This window comes from Rattus rattus, chromosome 15 (assembly GCF_011064425.1).
Source record: "Rattus rattus isolate New Zealand chromosome 15, Rrattus_CSIRO_v1, whole genome shotgun sequence".
Classification (NCBI taxonomy): Eukaryota; Metazoa; Chordata; class Mammalia; order Rodentia; family Muridae; genus Rattus; species Rattus rattus.
In genome coordinates, this window is record NC_046168.1 from 15262512 (window position 1) to 15272825 (window position 10314).

The following is a 10314-nucleotide window of genomic DNA, read 5'->3' on the forward strand; positions in this document are numbered from 1 at the left end:
ACCACTTCTGGGCATATGCTCTGACCTATAACAAGGACACATGCTCCATTATGTTCATATGTTCATAGTAACCTTATTTATAATAGCCAGAAGCTGGAAACAGCCCAGATATCCCTCAACAGAAGAACGGATGCAGAAAATATACTACATATACACAATAATAATCACAACAAAGCAGTGATTAAAAACAATGACTTGCTGAAATTTGTAGGCAATTTGGATAGAACTAGAAAGTATCATCCTGAGTGAGGTTACCCAGACACAAAAGAACACACATGGTATGTACTCACTAATAAATGGATATTAGCCCCAAAGCCCACAATGCCCATAATACAACCCACAGAACCTATGGACCATAGAAAAAATGATGACCAGGGTGTGGATGCTTCAGTCTGACATTGGGGGTGGGGGGAACAACGCAATTGTGGGAGGTGTAATGAAAGTGGGACCAGGAAGGGAGAAAGAAGGGAAACAAAATAACCGCGGCAGCATCAGAATTTGGAGGAAATGTGAGAGAGGTATAGAGGGTCAGGAAATAAAACAAAAATACATAGCAGGGGGGATGAGGAGCTCGGGATTTCCACCGGAATGTTCCAGATACTACGGAAATGTGAGGCTCCCAGGACCAAACGGGGATGACTTTAGCCTAAATGTTCAGAGAACAGGAAATAGATCCTGTAGAGACCTCCTCCAGGAGATAGGCACAGCCCCTGGTCAAGGGATGCAGACACCCACGCAGTTCAAAATGTCTAACCCAGAAATGTTCCTGTCCAAAGGGAGAACAGGGACAAAAATGGAATAGAGACTGAAGGAAGGGCCAACCAGGGACTGCCCCACCTAGGGATCCATCATTTCTGCAGACACCAAACTCAACACTGTTGCCATGGTCAAGAGGTGTATGCTGACAGGAACCTACTTTGAGGAAGTCCAGCCAGCAATTGACCAATGCAGATGTTGATGTTTGGAGTCAACCATCAGTTGGAACTCAGGGACCTGGTGGGGGAGTTGGCAGAAGAACTAGAGGAGAGGAGGGGAATTGCCATACCATTAGAAGGACAACCTAGGCTGACCTGACCACCCACTTCTCCCAGAATCTAGACCACCAACCAAGGAGTATACCTGAAGGGATCCATGGCTCCAGATACATATGTACTAGAAGATGGCCTTGCCTGACTGCAAAGGGAGGGGAGGCCCTTGACCCTAAGGAGGCTTGATAGCCCAGTGTAGGAGCATGCTAGAGTGGTGGGACAGGAGATTATGAGTGGCTGTGGGAGCACTCTCATACAGGCAAAAGGTAGGGGGAAGGGTGGATGTGGGATAAGGAGCTGGTGGATTCGTAACCTGGAAGTAATATATCATTTCTGATGTAAATGAATGGAGTGATTAATAAAAATAATAATAAATGAAAAATAAAATAAAATAAGAAATATCAGTCTGAGTGAGGTAACCCAGACACAAAAGAACACACGTGGTATATAGTCCCTGATAATTGGATATTAGCCCAAAGCTCACAATGCCCATGATACAACACAGACCATATAGAGTTTAGGAGGAAGACCAGGATGTGGATACTTCAGTCCTGCTTTGAGGAGGGAACAGGACTCCTGTAGGAGGTTGAGGGAAAGGGGAACTTGGGATGGAGAGAGGAGGGGGAGGAAATAAAGGAGTAGTATCAGGTACTAGAGAGGATGGGAGAGAGGCACAGAGGGTCAGAAAGTTGAATAACATTTGTAACAGGGGATGAGGAACTGGAGATAGCCACTGGAGGGTCCAAGGCACCAGGAAAATGAGAGGCTGCTAGGACACAAATGGGAATGACTTTACCTGAAATGTGCAGAGAAGGGGAAATAGAACCTGTAGAGCCCTCCTCCAGTAGATAGACATGGCCTCCAGTCAAGGGATGGGACCACTCTCCCATCTCAATATTTTTAACCAAGAAATGTTCCTATCCAAAGAAAGAACAAGGACAAAAAACAATTGGAGCAGACACCGAAAGAAGGTTCATCCGGGGACTGCCACACATAGTTATGCATCCTGTCTGCAGAATCAAACCTGACACTGTTGCCTTTGTCAAGAGGCCCTTTTTAGCAGGAACCTAGTTTGACTGTTCCTTGGGAGGTCTAGCCATCAATTGACTAATGTAGATGTGGATACTTGGAGCTAATCATTAGACTTAACTAAGATACCCATGTGAAGGAGCTGAGAGAAGGACTGAAAGAGCAGAGGAGTATTTCAACCCCATATGAAGAACATTGTCTGACCAGATCATCCAGTGCTCCCAGAGACTAATCTACCAACCAAGGAGTGTACCGGGAGGGATTCCTGGCTCCAGATACATATGTAGCAGAGGATGGCCTTGCCTGACAGCAAGGGGAGAGGAGGCCCTTGGTCCTGTGGAAGTTTGATACCCCAGCGTAAGTGGATGTTGGAGTGGTGAGATGGGAAAGGGCAGTTGGGTAGGGCAGTACCCTCATAGAGGCAAAGGGGAGAGGGCAGATGTGGGATAGGGGGGAGTTGTGGAGGGGTAACCTGGAAGTGGGATATTATTTGAGACGTAAATGAATGGATTATTTAATAAATAAAAAATTAAAAAAGAAAGCTTCTGACAATCTTTATCTTGTGAAGTCCTTAACCATTTTCCTGCTTGAGATGTCAAGTCAGGTGGTTTTCAAACCCCATTTCCTCATCTTCCCTCTCCTGTCTGCCTTTTTCAGCAAGGAGATCTTTTGGAAATGAGTTTGCTCACCTTCTGGTCATCTCGAATAATCTCACATCTCAAGACTGTCTCATGGGCTATGAGTATCATCTACAAGTTGAAATAGAATCCAGGCTTCTAGGATGAAGACAGACATTTCTGGCAATATAAGATGTAGCTTTACATATAAGGCCTAGGCAGAATCTTACTCAAATTCCATTTTTTTGCTTGAGAAGAAAGATTAGATTAAAAAAATAAGTAACTTAGTTGTTCTTCTTTGATGTTTCTTATACTCCTAATGTTTCTACTCCCTAGAAAGCACAGAGCATATGTCAGTTTCAGCCTGCTTATCCTCCACAGAAACTCATCTTTCCTACAGCATTTCCCTTTTGTTTTGGTTTGTGTGCTTGAAAACTGATAAACATGATAAACATTCATGCTAATAATTTCCACTAATAATCCCTCCACGGATCTTTCCAAATCCATTTTCTTTCATTCACTCGTCCAACTTTGGGTCTTTTAACACCACCAAGACCAATCTGTGCTGCCAAAATATCATTGGATGTGTGGCCTCATACTGGTGCATGGTTGGCACGTCATGGGCTACATTCTGAAACAAAATCACCCTTTTTCTCACAGTAACTGAATACCAATGGTTCAATGGCTAGGGTGGGATGGTGTGCCGAACGCCTCTCTTCATGCTGCAGTTTGGTCTCCTGGAGTCTGCACAGGTCTGTTCTACTGACAATATATGAAATAGTACAGTTGTGGTAGAAAAAATAAAATAAAATCTGGAGTATTCTGTAGGCTGTTTTTGTAGCAACCTAAATTTTGGATGTGATTGTTCATTTATATTTTCTCCACAGTAATGGGTAATTTTTCCATCCACTCATGCATCCTTGTCCTATTGGTTCCCAGCTGGAATAGATTCTTCTTAAAAGTTAAATAGGCAGAGCGACAGAAGAAGCCCAAGGTTTATATATTATTTTTCTATTTGCACACAATGAAAAAGGATTATGAACTCCAGGTGTGTATAATGCATTCTAAGCTTGCCTTCTGATAAAAACAGGGAGATGTGTCTTCCTTTTCTCAAGACACCCTACTTTTTATTTGTTTTCTTTTGATTTTAGGTTTCAAAATGATGTGTCTTGCCTCTGACAAGTGACAGTAATTACAGAATCAGAAAGTCGCATGTGAAAAGAGATGCTTTGTTGATGTCACTCTTCTCACACGGCAAATGTTCTGATGGACTCAAAATACATTAAACGAAAGTTCAAGGCTGCAAGAATTAAACGATAATTGCACAATTTTCTTGTCAAAGTACTTACAATTCAGTGGCCATGAGTGTGAGCTTCCTGCCAATGGATTATTTTGTAATATAAAGAAGCTGTTTGGAATTCCCTACATCAAGAAAATTTGACTCATGTTGAACCTTAAAGCCTGTGACTATTACCCGTATCCTTTATCAGAATTAAAAACATTGGCAAAGACACAGCAACATACTTGATTCTCATCAGGCAGTCAAGCAATGTGGTATGTTTAAGCTGTAGTTTGCAGGCAGTAAGAAGAACAGAAATAAAAGGCCTTTAAGGCCAGAAGAGATCAACAGTTTACTCAGTACAATTCTTATATTTTATCTAAGAACCGAAGAAATCGAGACTCCCTAAATTTTATGGACTTATGTAGTAATTTAATTTTATAATGTTAAGATGAAATTTTCCTTCTTCTACACTTTGACCTCTCCAGTGCTAGTGGGAGCTCAAAATCTTGGATCCAAGTACATTTATTGATCTTCCTTGAGCTCTGGTCCTATGCTAAATTCTGGGCTAACTGGAAGAACATGTGCTTGCACTTAATGAATTTAACTTGAGCAGCAAAATTCCCTTTCAATAGAGTTGTTAATAGCATAAGGTACTTGGCATTTAAACGCATGGAAAAATTGCTTGCATCCAAAGACTTTTCTTACTCATCAAGAATATGTTGTTATCGTTATAACTAACCATCTTGATTCCATCTATCCCATGTGTCTAAAGCTATCTTTCTCAATGGTATACTCAGGGAATTTTAACCTGGCTCCGTATAGTAACCTTTCACTACCTAGGAGGCTCTGTCTGTCCAGAATGCCTAACTAAACTTTCCACATAATAAATTTCTCTTTGACTATCTCAACACCCACTTCCTCACTTCTCACAAAGCCAACTCACATTACCCTGTATTCCATATTTGGTACAACTAAGTGTTCTGTTTCCTGCTTTTTAAAACTCAGGACAAGGTTTGTAGCTATTTGTTACATAAACAGTCTATCAAACATGGACCTTCTAGGATCACTGTGGGACGTATGAACATTCCAAATTCTGGACATTTTTATTATCCACGTAGAAGACTCTTTATAGATTTAAGAGACAAGATCATGCATGTCTCACATTTATCTTATTTGTCAAGGAGCTCATATGATCTTAAACTTCCTACTCAATGTTACACAAGGCTCAGGCCCAGTGGTCAGCCGTGTGAGGCCTCAGTATAGTTTTCTCAGAACTCACAGCAGCGTCCACCAGAAAACATGGCCCATATGGCACTTCCCAAATTTCTGCAATCATTGATGATGTTTTACCTAGAACAACACAACACTAACAGATATAGAAATGCCAGGAACTATGACGCAAGAATTCTTAGCTAGGAAACACACTCTCCATGTTGCACTATTTCAAAAGCCTTACTCCTGGTTCATCAGGGTTCACTCATTTTATAAATATTTATCTTTCCAGATCTTTTTACAGGAAATACATTCATGTGCTTCCCAAACAGGTTCATCCTGGAGGCATGGTTTAAGACTTTTGAAGACATTTTCAAGTGATCATTTACACATTTGTGTTTTTATGATCTTTGGTGAATGACACTGTGCTCCACTGAAAACACTGATATTTTCAATTCCACAATTTGAATCCCATCATCCACTTTACGATCATGTCTCTCAAGCTGTGGAGACTTCACGGTGATGTTTTCCACAGCCCCCAGCTGCCTGTGGTTGTCTTTACTTTTACTGTGAAAGTCAACTTTGTGAGAAGCTCCCTGACAGTTGTAGTCTGGAAGGTAAGCCCATGGCCGAACTCTTATCTATGACACCGATAAAGGATACCAATCCATCCCTGCGAGTAGGCACAGTGTTCTCCAGTAAGCAAAATGGACCCGTGAAAACAATGTCTTTCATCTTCCTTGAAAAGTTCACGATTTTCCACAGCACAAATCACAATAACAAGTTCATGACTTACATCTCTGTAAATGTACTTCAGGGGCCCCAGAATCCCCAGACAGGAGCCATACTCCATCTTGTCCCTTTGTCTATGGCTTCTTTAGAACTTTCCTTGATCACAAAGCCTGATGTGTTATTTTCACTGTTACAGAATACCAGAAATTCTAATATTCTGAATAAAATGAAATATGTATTCTGGTTTTCAGTGTCCAAAGTCACCAAACATGCTCACTCGACTCTCCTGTATAAAAGCAGAACATCATGGCAGGAAGTCCAAACAAAGAAACTGCTCACTTAATGAACTCTGAAAAACAAGATAGAAGAGATCAGAGTCCCACTCTGTCCTTAAAAATCAAGCTGATGATGATCCAACTTCATTTCCCTAGGTTTTGTCCTAAAAAGTTCCACCACCTGCCTACAGAACCAGAGGCTGGCCACCATGTCGTTAAGAGCTGCGATTTAGGTAACGTTCTAGTGTCTGTGGGTGATACCAGAGGATTTTATTTCTGAAATTACTATTACTGCCAATAAAGCAGATGTCTCTCCTTTCTTGCCTTTTTATTTGGACACAGGGAAACTGTAGTGAGAGAGAGAGAGAGAGAGAGAGAGAGAGAGAGAGAGAGAGAGAGAGAGAGAGAGAGAGAGAGAGAAAAACTCAACAATATTCTGGAATCTTATGGGCCAAGCCTATTTGGAAAGGTTCAACTGGGCCTCTAAGTTCCCAGTTCTTTTTAAATAAGCTGAAGATCATGAAAAATGTTACCTTTGGAATTATTGCTAGATTTAAATTAGCACATTTATCATGCTTGTGGGTAGTGTGGAATATATTTTGGAAAGAGTAAAACTCGTGTATTCTGGCTCCTGTCACAAATACTAATTCTTTATCTCCCATGTAAGATGTACAACCTATCAGACTCAAATAGGAGCTTCAAACTAAGATGTCACTAAACTGCTCCCCTGATACCACATTCTTGCCTGCTGTAAGATATTTAGTTGTGTCTGTGCTGGGCCCACATGGTTCTGTCACTCAATACCTTGCTGTTTCAGCCTTGATATTTATTCACACATTGGGGCTTATGTGTAAAATGCTTACATAACCCTTGCTTTGCCTTTCAAGACAAGGCAAACACACTTTCTAAAGAAAGCTCTAGGCTTGCCCTTGGTCAAAAACCATGTTCGAATATTTAACAGGGCAAAACTCCTTCTGGCAAGAATTGCTCAGTAATCAGACATACATGCCTCAAGTCTATACAATAGCTCCCCCAACCAAATTACAAAGATGCTACCCTGTCCACAAAGGCTTCTTTATTCTCAACGTCCTGGCAAAAGATACTTTATTTCTCAGTCATGGCATTGTATGTATTTTCGCTTCCTCTGAGTCTAATGTCAAAAAATGTGGTGGCAGGGGAGCAGTTTAGTGACATCTTAACTTGAAACTTGAATCTAAGTCTGATAGGTTGCACATCACAACATACTTTTTTTTTCTTTTTTCTTTTCTTCGGAGCTGGGGACCAAACCCAGGGCCTTGTGCTTGCTAGGCAAGTGCTCTACCACTGCGCTAAATCCCCAACCACTCACAACATACTTTTTAAAACTCCATTCTCAATTTAATGGGAATAGTACCGCTGTACTTATGAAGGAATGCATAGGCGTAGTGTTTTCTAGAAGGCAATAGTTGTACCCCAAAGGGTCAGTCTTACATCTGAAGACCATACAAACAGTTTGCTTTGAGTTTAATTGTATAGTAAGATAATGGTTAAATTTACAAAGCATTTTCCTACATCAAAATAACCTTGCGAGAAACATGGCGGTGTTATTTGTATTCACCTCATACAGTACCTAATTTTCTGAGAGTTCTTGTAGACAAAATACTTTGTTAGGTTGTTTTTCTGTAAGGATCATTCTCATTTACGTGTGGAAAAGTAAATTAGACTACCTGTATTCTCTTTCTCAAGAGTAGTAAATGCTCCAGCTGGAAACTAATAGATAAAAGAATGAATCAAGGTTCTTGCCTCTTGGTCCAGACACTAGTGTAACTGGCATTTCCTACATATAATATACACAGCAAATCATCTGCAACTCAGCAGAACAGAGTACTCCCTTCTCTCCTTGTGTTTTGATCCGCATTGGAATAGGAAAAAGCACTCGGATCTTAAAAGGTATATGTTTATGAAGTACCAACACAATATACACAAAAGGACAATGATAAGGTACAAACCTACATTAAGTATGGACAGAAAAAGGGGTTGGGATTTAGCTCAGTGGTAGAGCGCTTGCTAGCAACCAAGACTCCCTGAGTTTAGGTCCCCACTCAAAAAAAAGAAAAAAAAAAAAAAAGTATGGACAGAATTTATGTTGAATTACTATGACAGGCTGTATGTTGCATAAGGTAAAATTACTTTCTAATAATGTGTAACCATCCCATAGAGACATGCATAAATTTTCTCAGTTATGAAAATTCTGACCAGAGAGCCAACATTGACAGTCCTTGCTCCTGAATACATCGGCAGGGGTACACTCTGGTCAGAAGACTAAATTTGTGTGTGGTTCTTGGACACGAAATTATAATGCATTTACTTTTGCTTAAAATTTGACATAACAAAACACAAAGGTACATATTAGCCTTTTACTCATAATCTTTAAGTGTGGAATTACAAAGAATTTGATCTTTTTTTCTCAATTTCTTTAGAAGCAAATCTTTGGGAAATCTCTCCTAAACTGGTTCCCCTTTTTATTGACTGCGCTGCTTTTGGCTACATCTGAGTTTTCATTAATGGAGTTATTCACTGTGGTCTCTAGATAGTTTCAAGATGGCATGGGTTATGTCAAAAGGACGAGGTATTTGTGGTATTAGAGAGTTAGTGTTTGAAGCTCAACTACTCAGGTTTCAGAAAATAGGACACTGAAGGCTGGCAATATATCAGTCATATATCTATCATTTTCCTTGTTCCTGATAATCATCCTATTGAACCATCCTATCTGAGGTGACAGTAAAAGTTGCAAATTTGTCACAAATTGGTTAAATGTATTAGTCATTTGAGGATAATTAAACGAATGATCACTTTCTGGGAAGCAAACTGAAACAGGAGGTGTTCTTGTTAAATCTGTGATATTCCTGGAAAGCTAACACACATTCAGTGTGCACATGCATTAGAGGGCATACTCTATGGAAAGATAAGATTTTTTTTCAGATGCAGATAAAATGTTGTGAATATATATATCAATAATAGATGGTCCAAAAATATGCTATGATTTCATCTCCTTTCTAACACCTTCATGCCAAAACTTAACAGAAGCCCACAGTGAGGCTTTGCAGTCCTTTCTTTATCTGTAGTTACTCCAGAAAATTATATGTATTTGGGAAAACGTAGTGGGTAATATAAATATGAATGGAGTCTACAAATTGCTTAGTTCAGCCCTTTTGCATGTAAAATTCCCATTGTGGGGGAGATTCCTTTTAGGGGAAAAAAGTACATATGAATTACAGGGAAGAGAATATAAAATGGGTGTAGTCCCTTGCTAATTTTAGTATGAGCTATTTCCCAATTTGGACAAACAGATTTTCTTGTGGCTTTTAAAAATACTTTGCCTTTCTGTACAGCTTCTTATGCTAATGTGTTCATTGGTGCACTAGACTATGTTTGGCCTCTTTCTTGAGATGCTGCTTTCTTTGAAATGCCACCACACTATAGCATGTATCTTCATCTGTCAAGTGCATTCTGGGATTCATCCTTATTAGTTATATGGCACTGAAATGAGAACTCCTACCAGGTCTCCAAAGAAAACTGTATCACACTGAGACAGAATTGGCATTGGTCCCAGCAGCCACTTGGATTTGATTAGAACAGATCAGGTAGAAGTCAGAGGGGTCATCAGCCTGTAAACAAGAACCGTTGTCCTTAAGGTATCAGATTCTGCATCTCATCTATTCCTATGATGAACTGATAAGAATGTCATCTGAATTCACAGACTGGTCTTGACCTTGGAGATGGAAAGATCACCCCTGAGAAATAATCTTCCAAAGAAAACTGTCTCAAGAAATTTCTTTTTTCTTGCCTTTCCCATAGACTTCCTGAGATCCATATTGTCTTCCATTAATTTCTCACTTGTAGAAATTAGTAACACAATAGAAAACAAGCTGAGCAAAAGAATAAATTCCTTAATTTCAACCAAGTGTTTTTCTTTCATGTCCTAGATGCCAAGGACATGCATGTTCAATTCTGGCCTTTCATTTTAGTGGTAGGAACAAAAATTCATCATTTATGATTTTTTTCAAGACAGGAAAGCTGAAAAGTTTATTCTGATCATTAATCAGCCCCCTCTAATTAAGCACAGTTATATCCCATCATCATTGCTGTAATTATTGATT

The 10314-nt window shown here is 39.8% G+C and overlaps 1 long non-coding RNA gene across 1 annotated transcript; it reads right to left on the bottom strand.

Annotated features, from left to right (window-relative positions):
- Window positions 1-1835: 1835 nt before the first annotated feature.
- LOC116884970 lies at window positions 1836-9906 on the bottom strand. The gene is made up of 4 exons (XR_004385910.1): window positions 9714-9906; window positions 5965-6249; window positions 2959-3006; window positions 1836-1945 (listed from the first exon to the last, which is right to left on the bottom strand). It is a non-coding gene; the product is annotated as an uncharacterized LOC116884970 (long non-coding RNA).
- Window positions 9907-10314: the final 408 nt, after the last annotated feature.